Source organism: Salvelinus fontinalis, chromosome 35 (genome assembly GCF_029448725.1).
Source record: "Salvelinus fontinalis isolate EN_2023a chromosome 35, ASM2944872v1, whole genome shotgun sequence".
Lineage (NCBI taxonomy): Eukaryota > Metazoa > Chordata > Actinopteri > Salmoniformes > Salmonidae > Salvelinus > Salvelinus fontinalis.
The window spans coordinates 16,053,727-16,064,753 of record NC_074699.1 but is presented as its reverse complement, the minus strand read 5'-3'; positions in this window follow the sequence as shown (position 1 = coordinate 16,064,753).

Below are 11,027 nucleotides of genomic sequence, written 5' to 3'. Positions count from 1 at the left end.
GTAACCTAAAACACAAGGCCAAATCTAGACGAGTTGCTTACCAAGAAGACAGTGAATGTTCCTGACAGGCCGAGTAACAGTTTTGACTTAAATCTACCTCAATCTATGGCAAGATCTGAAAATGGTTGTCTAGCAATGATCAACAACCAATTTGACAGAGTTTGACGAACTTGGAAAAGAATAATGGGCAAATGTAGGAAAGTTCTTAGTCTTACCCAGAAAGACTCACAGCTGTAATTGCTGCCAAAGGTGCTTCTACAAAGTATTGACTTAGGGGTGTGAATACTTATGTAAATGAAATGTCTGTATATAATTTTCAATAAATTTGCTAAAATTATTATGGGGTATTGTGAAAAAAAATCCTGTATTTAATCCATTTTTAATTCAGACCGTAACACAATGTGGAATAAGTCAAGGTGTATGAATACTTTCTGAAGGCACTGTAAGTGTGTAGCTGCCTGCATGCTGAAATGGGGAGACAGAAGACAGTTTGGGGGTCAGTGCACAACCCTCCCATCTCGCTGCAGGGCAGGTGGAGGGGGCAGCGAGCAGCTTTTTGGGGTTGACAGTTGCCAGCGAGCGTGAGCCTAATCTCCTCCATCAGCTGTCAGAGCACGGGACGTCAGGGCCAGGGAGGCTCCACTCCTCGCCTCCTCTCCTCGCTCTCTCACTCCACCGGCAATGTCATGTTGTCATCCCACATATGCTCGTCTGCACTGGGGGAGATGTGGGGGAGACATGGGGACACGGGCAGCTTCCGTCTTTTTCCTGTCGCTCCGAACTCATCTCCTCTATGCTCCAACGCGGCTGCTCGCTCTCGCCTTTAACCCCTACGACTCTCCCCGCTCATGTTCTATCAATCCCTCTCTATCTGTCCAAAAACACTTACATTCACGCTAGAATAGTTCCTCTGCCATTCAGTTTACAATACTTAGGTAAAAAAAAAACTGCATTTCAAAATCACACTGATACCAGCTTTTCTGATATTAGTCCTAGGTTTTAAAACAACGTGAATAAAGGTAAGTCTGTGTCCTAAATAACAGGAAGGCCCATATACCAATGATAGCAGAGGGGCATATGTCTGTGTTATTTGACTAAGGCTGAGGCTGCCCCAGTGAACTACCAACCACAGGGGGGTAAAGGAAGCAGTGTCAATCACACAGAACACATGCAGAGCCCCTCCTTCAGTGCACAGGGCATTGGTGACTCATTACATATGAGCCTGGGATAGAGACACACATATGCCCTGATAATGTGTTTGTAGCCGTATGTAGCGTATATGTGCCTACCGGAGCGCACAACATCTCTGTCTCAACATGCATGTTGAAATGAGTAATCCCATGCATCATGCGTGTTGGAAATGTGCAGTGTAGCGTGTCACTGTACATGCTGTTATCACACTCCTCTGCAGCAGTGCATGGGTCACGTCCTTGTCTGGGACAATTCACATTCATGTGGTGTTTTAGATACCCTGATGAAGACAGCTTGGCTGTCGAAACGTTGGTAATTACATTTTTGCATCTGAGCTCCTAGAGTGTACGGGTCTCCTTTATTTTTAAGTGTTTTAGATGTTAACCAATATTTGGTCAACTATCACACCACCAAGCCTACACAGCTCAGTTGCATTCTGTAGCAGAAATGTGCATCTTCTGGAAAGGAGGGGAGGAGACGTCTTCATTCAGACCATATTCTACTGCGTCTACCCATCTAACTTTCATATTGTGATATGGTTGACAGAGGGTTTATTCATGTTCTGCTAAGCTAGCTCATAAAGCTTTTCATCAATAACCGTACACACACACACAGACATACAAAGCAAGGTTATTATCTTAATATATATTTTTTTCTTTTAATAGTTTGAAGATTTTTATTGGAAATGTATCATTATTTATTTTTTGGTATATGTTACAAGTTTGTTGTGCTTAAGATGCCAGACGTCATCTTAAAAGGATCCCCCACCTCAGAGGAAGTTGCTGCCACTATTTCAACATAATTTCCTGTCCTAGAGATGAAATTCACGTTTAGGTTCAGCATCTCCGACGAATGACAAAAGCTACTGAAACTTATTCACCAATTGGGTCTATGAATTTCCACGTGGCGTTGATAAACATCAACAAATAGGAGGCTGACAGCTGTCAGTACAGCTAGCTATCTTGCTAACCTTATCTAGCTAGCTAATGTTATCAGTTGCAGTTGCTGTTGTACACCGTATTCAAAAGATTAGCCAGCTGGCTATGGCTGATTCTGGAGCTGGATTTGTCGTAAGCATTGATTTGGGGAAAACTTCAACACAGATGTATAAGGGCACAAGGCGAGACCCAAATGCAGACACAGGAAGCAGATGGTTGAGCTCCAATATTTATTACACCAACAAAAGGTGTAGGCAAAAGGCAGGTTGGGGACATGCGAGAGTTCGTAAACCAGGTCAGAGTCCAAATAGTACCAGGCGATAGGCTCGAGGTCAGGACAGACAGGGGTTCTGTGAACAGGTCCGAGTCCAAACAATACAAAGAGATAGGCAGGCTCAAGGTCAGAACAGGCAGAGGGGTCAGGCAGGCAGATTCAGCATCAGGACAGACAAGGGTCAAAACCAGGAGGACTAAGGAAAAACAGAGTATGGGAAAAATAGGAGCTAGGAGAAACACTGGTTGACTTGGCAAAACAAGACAAACTGGCACAGAGAGACAGGAAACACAGGGGAAAATACACCGGGGACTAATGGGGAAAACAGGAGACACCTGGAGGTGGGTGGAGACCATCATCAAGACAGGTGAAACAGATCAGGGCATGACAAGATGGAAACCACTGGCCTATCTTTGACTTTGCCATCTATTGTTATCTCAAGTTTTGGAATCTTCCATAAATTGCGTCCGCAAATCTGCCATAGAAATAGTTAAAAAGAATAAGGTGAAGCTTCGCTAATGTGGATAAGAATAACTATTGAAAGATGGCTGATATGTGTTATTTTTACATTGTAATGGGCAGGTGCAACCTTTGGTAGGCTGCTGGCAGGCTTCGGCTGCTGTACAGCAAAGCCAAGTCAGCCTGTGCTCATGGTTTTCATAGGGGAAGTGAAATGATAGACTACAATGACTTTGCTCATGATCATGCCGCAAATGACATGTAACTATAAGCAGTGGTGTAAAGAATTTAAGTAAAAATACTTTAAAGTACTACTTAAGTAGTTTTGGGGGGTATCTGTACTTTACTTTACTATTTATATTGTTGGCAACTTTTACTTTTACTTCACTACATTCCTAAAGAAAATAAATAATGTACTTTCTACACCATACATTTTCCCTGACACCCAAAAGTACTACATTTTGACAGGAAAATGGTCCAATTCACATACTTATCAAGAGAACATCCCCGGTCATCCCTACTGCCTCTGATCTGGCGGACTCACTAAACACAAATGCTTCATTTGTAAGTGTGCCCCTGGCTATCCTTAAATTAAATAAAAACAAGAAAATTGTACTGTCTGGTTTGCGTAATATAAGGAAGTTGAAATGATTTTTACTTTTGATACTTAAGTAAATTTTAGCAATTCCATTTACTTTTGATACTTAAGTATATTTAAAACCAAATACTTTTAGACTTACTCAAGTAGTATTTTACTGGGTGACTTTCACTCTTACTTGAGTCATTTTCTATTAATCTTTACTTTTACTCAAGTATGACAATTTAGTACTTTTTCCACCACTGACTATAAGTTCCTTGAATTTTCTTTTGCGGGTACTTTTTCTTAATCTGGATAGACACTTGTGGTTTCTAACTAACGCATTCACACGGAGTTGCACGAAGTGGGCAGTTCGGATTTGTCAGTTCGAGCCCAAATATATCATACTTTGACTAAAACGATGACTTATTGACTTAAAGCAACATAATCGGTAAACTCTGGCCATCGACTTTCAACTCAAAAAGTGGTTTTCTACTGGTGTGTGCATTTAAGTTTAATAAAACATTTTAGATGTTGTTTTTATATTATTTACAGTAGTTTAAGTTTTACAACCATGTTGTTGTCATGTTGTGTTGCTACCATGCTGTGTTGTCATGTTTTGCTGCCTTGTTAGTCTCTCTTTATGGGCTGCAGGTAGCCTAGTAGGTTAGAGTGTTGGACTAGTAACTGAAAGGTTGCTAGATCAAATCCCTGAGCTGACAAGGTTAAAAAATCTGTCGTCCTGTTCTTAGATCATCTTTGAAAATAAGAATTTGTTCTTAACTGACTTATCTAGTTATATAAATGTAGTGACGTGTGTTTTGTCCTATATTTATATTGTATTTATTTTTTTAATCCCAGACCCCATCCCCGCAGGAGGCCTTTTGCCTTTTGGTAGGTCGTCATTGTAAATAAGAATTTGTTCTTAACTGACTTGCCTAGTTAAAGAAAGGTTAAATAAAAAGAAAATAAATGCAGTTTTATACTGAACAAAAATATAAATGCAACAATTTCAAAGATTTTGCTGAGTTACAGTCCATATAAGGAAATGTCATTTGAAATAAATTCATTAGGCCCAATCTATGGATTTCACATGACTGGGCAGAGGCACAGCGATGGGTGGGCCTGGGAGGGCATAGGCTCACCCACTTGGGAGCCAGGCCCAACCACTGGGGAGCCAGGCCCAGGCAACCAGAATTAGTTTTCCCCCACATCTGTTGTATTGTGTTGTGACAAAACTGCAAATTTTAGTGGCCTTTAATTGTCCCCAGCACAAGGTGCTTCTTGATATGCCACACCTGTCAGGTGGATGGATTAGCTTGACAAATAATAAAATGCTCACTAACAGGGATGTAAACAAATTTGCAGTGGTGGCAAAAGTACCCAATTGTGATACTTGAGTGAAAGTATAGATAACATAATAGAAAGTTAAGTAAAAGTGAAAGCCACCCAGTAAAACACAACTTGAGTAAAAGTCTAAAAGTATTTGGTTTTAAATATACTTAAGTATGAAAAGTAAATATAATTGCTAAATTATACTTTGAAAGTAAAAGTATAAATCATTTCAAATTCCTTCCGATTAAGCAAAGCAGGCGGCACCATTTCCTTGTTTTAAAAATGTACAGATTGTCACGCCCTGGCCTTAGTTATCCTTGTTCTCTTTATTATTTTGGTTAGGTCAGGGTGTGACGAGGGTGGTTTGTGTGTTTTTGTCTCGTCTAGGGTGTTTGTACTGTCTAGGGGGGTTTTGTAGAGTAATGGGGTTGTGTTCATTGTAGGTGTTTATGTAAGTGTATGGTTGCCTAAATTGGTTCTCAATTAGAGGCAGGTGTTCATCGTTGTCTCTGATTGGGAACCATATTTAGGCAGCCATGTTGTTTGGGTATTTTGTGGGTGATTGTTTCCTGTGTCAGTGTTTGTGCCACACGGGACTGTTACAGTTTGTTCACGTTTTTGTATTGGTGTTTCATTGTTCAGTTTTCTATATTAAAACATGGACACCTACCACGCTGCGTATTGGTCCGATCGTTGTTACACCTCTTCAGACGAAGAAGAGGAAGACAGCCATGACACAGATATCCAGGGTTTTTGTGTTTAGTGAGTCCGCCAGATCAGAGGCACTAGGGATGACCTCATGTTATCTTGATAGAACGTGAATTGCACCATTTTCCTGTACTGCTAAGCATTCAAAATGTATCGAGTAATTTTGGGTGTCAGGGAAAATGTATGGAGTACATTATTTTTTTTAGGAATATAGTAAAGTAAAAATTGTCATAAAAATAAATAGTAAAGTACAGATACCCCCCCCCAAAATACTTAAGTAGTACTTTTAAGTACTTTTCACCACTACAAATTTGTGCCCAAAATTTGAGAGAAATAAGCTTTTTGTGTGTAAGGAAAATCCCTGGGATCTTTATTTCAGCTCATGAAACATGGGACCAGCACTTTATGTGTTGCGTTTTATATATATTTTTCAGTGTAGTTTTAGTATTAGGGACAGAAAGAAACCTATGTGGGAAGCTAGGAGACAGTTTTTGTGTTTTTTGGAATGTCACTTTTTGCCACTGTGGTGCAGTAGTGCATAAGGTGATGGGTCAGGCCATAGGGTAGGATAGGTTAGGTTTAAAGAGTGACTGCCCCTAACAACCAACTAATCCCTTTGAAAACGACCCATGTGGCATCGATATGAGTCAGAAACATTTATTCTAGTGTCAAAATTGAGTACAAAGTGTAAATATGATAATTTTGGTCACAAAGTCAGTCTCGTCTAAAATGGAATTTGGAACCTGAGTGAGTCACAATTAGTAAATTAAGGCTGCGTTTGGTTACAATTATGTCAACAAATCGCTCCTTCACGTGCAAATCGCCCCCTCCGCCCAACTTCACGTCCCTACGTGATCACGGCCGTCTGAGATCACAGCCATTTGAAACTGAAATGCCCTATACGGATTGATCATGCAGTGCATGCTTCCAGAAGGATACATATCCAAGAATATGGCATGCCCTGCCGAAGGAACCTATCACTTGGAATAGGTGGTTGGAGTTTGTTGGTTCCCAGTGGTGGTGAATATATCAGTAGTTCGACCATAGACTGCTGGTTATGTATATTGATAATCATTATCACTTACACCGCTAGCATAGCGGACATTAGCTAGCGAGCTACCTAACTAACTAGTTCGCTACCTAGCTAGCTAGCTGACTGGTAGCCTACCTTAAAAAACTTGGAAAATGTAATAGGAAAACCTTTTGTCATGATTGTGCTATGGTGGTACTAGCTAACTCATATCTGACTACAACAGTGTACTACTTAGCAGCAACAAATTCAAACCAACCCAGGGCCATAGCAAAACATGTCACAGTTGGTTGCGTAGTGTAAGGCGTCACCGGTCTGAATCTAATCCAATCTGGAACAAGTCAGTCTACGTCTGTAAAGCATAGAATTAGCTTCCAAACGAGATTACGTTAATTCTCGAACTATGTTTATAATTGAGGGATGATGACAATCATCAACCCTGTTTTTGTGTTAGACAAAGTGCACAGTTAGGTGCCAGACCGATCTCCTGGTCATGAACTGATCCCAGAGGAAGCAAAGGTGGGCATCATAACATGTCCGGCAATGTGATTGCAATGGTTTAGCAACCTCCAAAACTCCTTTAATTTACTGTTCACTTGCTATTTTCACAGTTTGTCAGGCAAGACCTCAAAATAAAAGTTTGTCAGTAACCTTAACTCCTATGAAAGTCTCCCTCGACTTCTTTTAAAAGGACACGCAATCATGAGGCCTCTGATAGTGACCCGAGTTAATGCCCTGATTACACAGATGGCTTCATCAACAATGAAAGGTAATGTGTGTTAAAATAGTAGGCTAATTCCCCAGCCAAGCAGATACAAATGACTAGAGTCATTTTGGTTGGGAAGTGCATTAGCAAAAAGCTTTGTCCTTTAGAACAAAATGCAATTTACCACTTGGCTGCCTATTATATCACCCTGTCACAGGCCCTCCCAGTCAACACCACCTTGTAAGATTGCCTGCTGCAGGGCCTCCCGAGTGGCGCAGCGGTCTAAGGCACTGCATCACAGTGCCAGAGGCGTCACTACAGCTCCGGGTTCGATCCCGGACTGTATCGCAGCCGTCCGTGACCGGGAGACCCGGTGTTTTCTCCGATACATTGGTGCGTCTGGTTTCCGGGTTAAGTAGGCAGTGTGTCAAGAAGCAGTGTGGCCTGTCAGGGTCGTGTTTGAAAGGATGCATGGCTCTCGACCTTCACCTCTCCGGAGTCCTTACAAGCATTGCAGCGATGGGACAAGGCTGTAACTACCAATTGGATTTCACAAATATTGGGGAGAAAAAGGGTTAAAAAAAATTATAATAAAAGATTGCCTGTTGTAGTTGTTTGAGAGATGTTCAGTTTGCAGCCAAACATGCATTATAGAGAAGACCAGCAAGGGGGCCCTTATCAGCATCATGCAGACAGGCCCTTGCTGTGAGCATTCCTATGAATAGAACAGTCAGCCACATGTTAGCAAGTATCCAGCCAGCAACCTTCACCTGTCAGTGGCAACAGCTTTCACAGGTTCACCATTTGTTCAAATACATAAGGTAAGCCTCTTCATTACTTTGATACATTTGATAACCCAATCGTGAATTTTAAATTATGTAACCTGACATTATTAGTTGCTTATTTTCTACTTCTTAGTTGCATATAATGTCCAGGGCATATATTAGTCTGGTGGAACCAGCCTGATCGCTGTGTTCACCATTCTATTTCACTTCATATTTTATGATATCTGTAGTAAAATAAAAAAGTGAATGCAGAGATCAGGTTGGTTCCATCAGGCCAATCATAACCACCATTGATAATGTAATCAGTGTGTGTGTGTGTGTGTGTGTGTGTGTGTGTGTGTGTGTGTGTGTGTGTGTGTGTGTGTGTGTGTGTGTGTGTGTGTGTGTGTGTGTGTGTGTGTGTGTGTGTGTGTGTGTGTGTGTGTGTGTGTGTGTGTGTGTGTGTGTGTGTGTGTGTGTGTGTGTGTGTGTGTGAGAGAGAGAGAGAGACAGACAGACAGACAGAGACATACAGAGAGCGAGAGAGAGACACGGAGAGAGAGAGAGAGAGAGTGTGTGTGTGTGAGAGAGAGAGAGAGCAGTATCTTTGATGAGGGGCCAGGAGCTGATTTACACTTCTATGGCTCTGGCAAAGACCTCGCCAATTCCCTGCTTACCAACGATCGTCGAATAGGAGAATATAATTAGGTAGGTTCAGTCTGACCTGTTCAAACTACCGTAACTATCCTAACTGCCAATGGTAATAGAACAGTGGCCGTGTTCACAGAAACATGTATAGGGCCAGCAGGGCCAGACTTGCAAGATGAAGTCCAGACTGACAGACAGGCTTGATACTGATGTCTCTGAATGGAGAGAGAGCTCGCACTCTGCATTAAAATTTTACCAACAACTTTTATTATTGAATGGTATCAGTCAATATGGGGAGGGAGAAACCCTGTGTATACTGAATCATGGGACTGCTGTTGTATATGGAACTCCACACAGGTACAGTTGAAGTCTGAAGTTTACATACACCTTAGCCAAATACATTTAAACTCAGTTTTTCACAATTCCTGACATTTAATCCCAGTAAAAATTCCCTGTCTTAGGTCAGTTGGGATCACCACTTTATTTTAAGAATGTGAAATGTCAGAATAATAGTAGAGAGAATGATTTATTTCAGCTTTATTTCTTTCATCACATTCCCAGTGGGTCAGAAGTTTACATACACTCAATTAGTATTTGGTAGCATTGCCTTTAAATTGTTTAACTTGGGTCAAACGTTTCGGGTAGCCTCCCACAAGCTTCCGACAATAAGTTGGGTGAATTTTGGCCCATTCTTCCTGACAGAGCTGGTGTAACTAAGTCAGGTCTGTAGACCTTGCTAGCACACGCTTTTGTCCCACCCCAAAAACATGACATAAACATAATTCATGATGGTTTTTATTTTGTTCGTTTTGGAGTCAAAGTTCATAGTTTCAGTATAGTTTTTTAAACAGGTTGCTAATTATTTTTATTTCAGTTTACTAAATTGTCATGATTCGTTTTCCTTTCAGCTTTTGTTTTTGATTACTATATCAACCTTAACACACAGACAGAAACACACGGAGACAGAAACGTGCACACACTGATGGGCCCTGACTATGAGCGCCCTTGCCCTGGGCCTGAAAACACGTCCTGCTGCCTCCTGCAGCCCTTCTGCTCCCAGAGATAGTGGTCTCATTGGTAGGGAGGCTGTCTAAATGCTTTATGTGTGCTATAACAGAGTAATCATTGTCAAAGTGAAAAAGATTTGTCAACACCCAAGGCAATTTTCCAGTATATATGGATATTGGCCCATCCTGGGCCTATTTGTGTTTTCCTTTCTGGGAAACGATAGTACTCCTGTTGATTTCTCCCCCCTCTCTTAGATTGCCTCGGCTCTGTTTTATCCTCCTCCATGCGGTTTGAAAACAATAAAAGAAAAGTGATGTGTCTTGTTCAGTCACTAAATAGCTGTCTCGTTTCCCCACCTGAGGTGGCTGCACATCACTGCCTGCCCCATTTATCAGGTCCACGCAGGGCCCTCAAACTTCCAGGAATAAAGATGATAAATACCTCACCCACTTCTGCCTGTACAGAGGTAAAGGGCAAGGAGAGATGGAGGGAGAGAAGGAGAGTGGGAGGGAAAGAGAAATGGAGATAGAGAGAGACCCTGAAAGTGGAACTAAAATGTCCTTAAAGCACACCTGCCTCCCCAGCGCTCAGCCTCTCTCTTCCTCCCCCCCTCCCCCTTCTGATTAAATAGCATTTTCTCCCTCCTTATCTGTCGCTGTTCTTGCATGAGCGAGCTATCTGCAGCCTGACTGACAGACGCCTGGCTGCTTGCTCTGATAGGATTCCACTTTGGTTAGATAAATAGGAACTTAACTGAACTGAAACAATTTAAACAGTCTAAATGCAGAGAGATTAAAACTGGTCAAACAGTGACTGAGCACATGGCAGCATCATTTTCAGGGCGGTTGCAGCATTGCCCGAGAGAAACACAAACATAGATACACTCTGACAGAACCAACACCAGAATAGCCTGGGAGACCTTGGATGTTTTTGAGGCCCTAGTGCCCCCTGATCCAGTTCCACTCCAGTTCATCCCCATGCCTGTCCATGTCCACCACCCCCATGCCCAAACACACAAAGGGAGAGGGGCAGGCAGGATGGACCGCAGGACAAGTTTCCGCTTGGACGCCCCACCACAGCCAGCTCTGGCCAGAGGCCTTCCCAGGCAGGCCGCTCGAGTGAGCGACCTACCCTGACTCTAACGCTGTGTGGCAGGGGGACCGAAAGACAGATGTTCTCTGCCACTGGCATGGTACTGGAGAGGAGATTTCAGCATGTGTGAGTGTGTGTGTACATGTGTGTGTTGCTTGGCTTGGTGCTTGAATGGCAGTGTGGTGAAGGGGGATGGTGGTGGTAAAAGAAGGAGAAATAAATCAAGTCAAAGCAATTTGTGCCCAGGACGGCTGCAGTGTCATTAGAAATCCTGTCACGCAGCCTTACTGACAGATC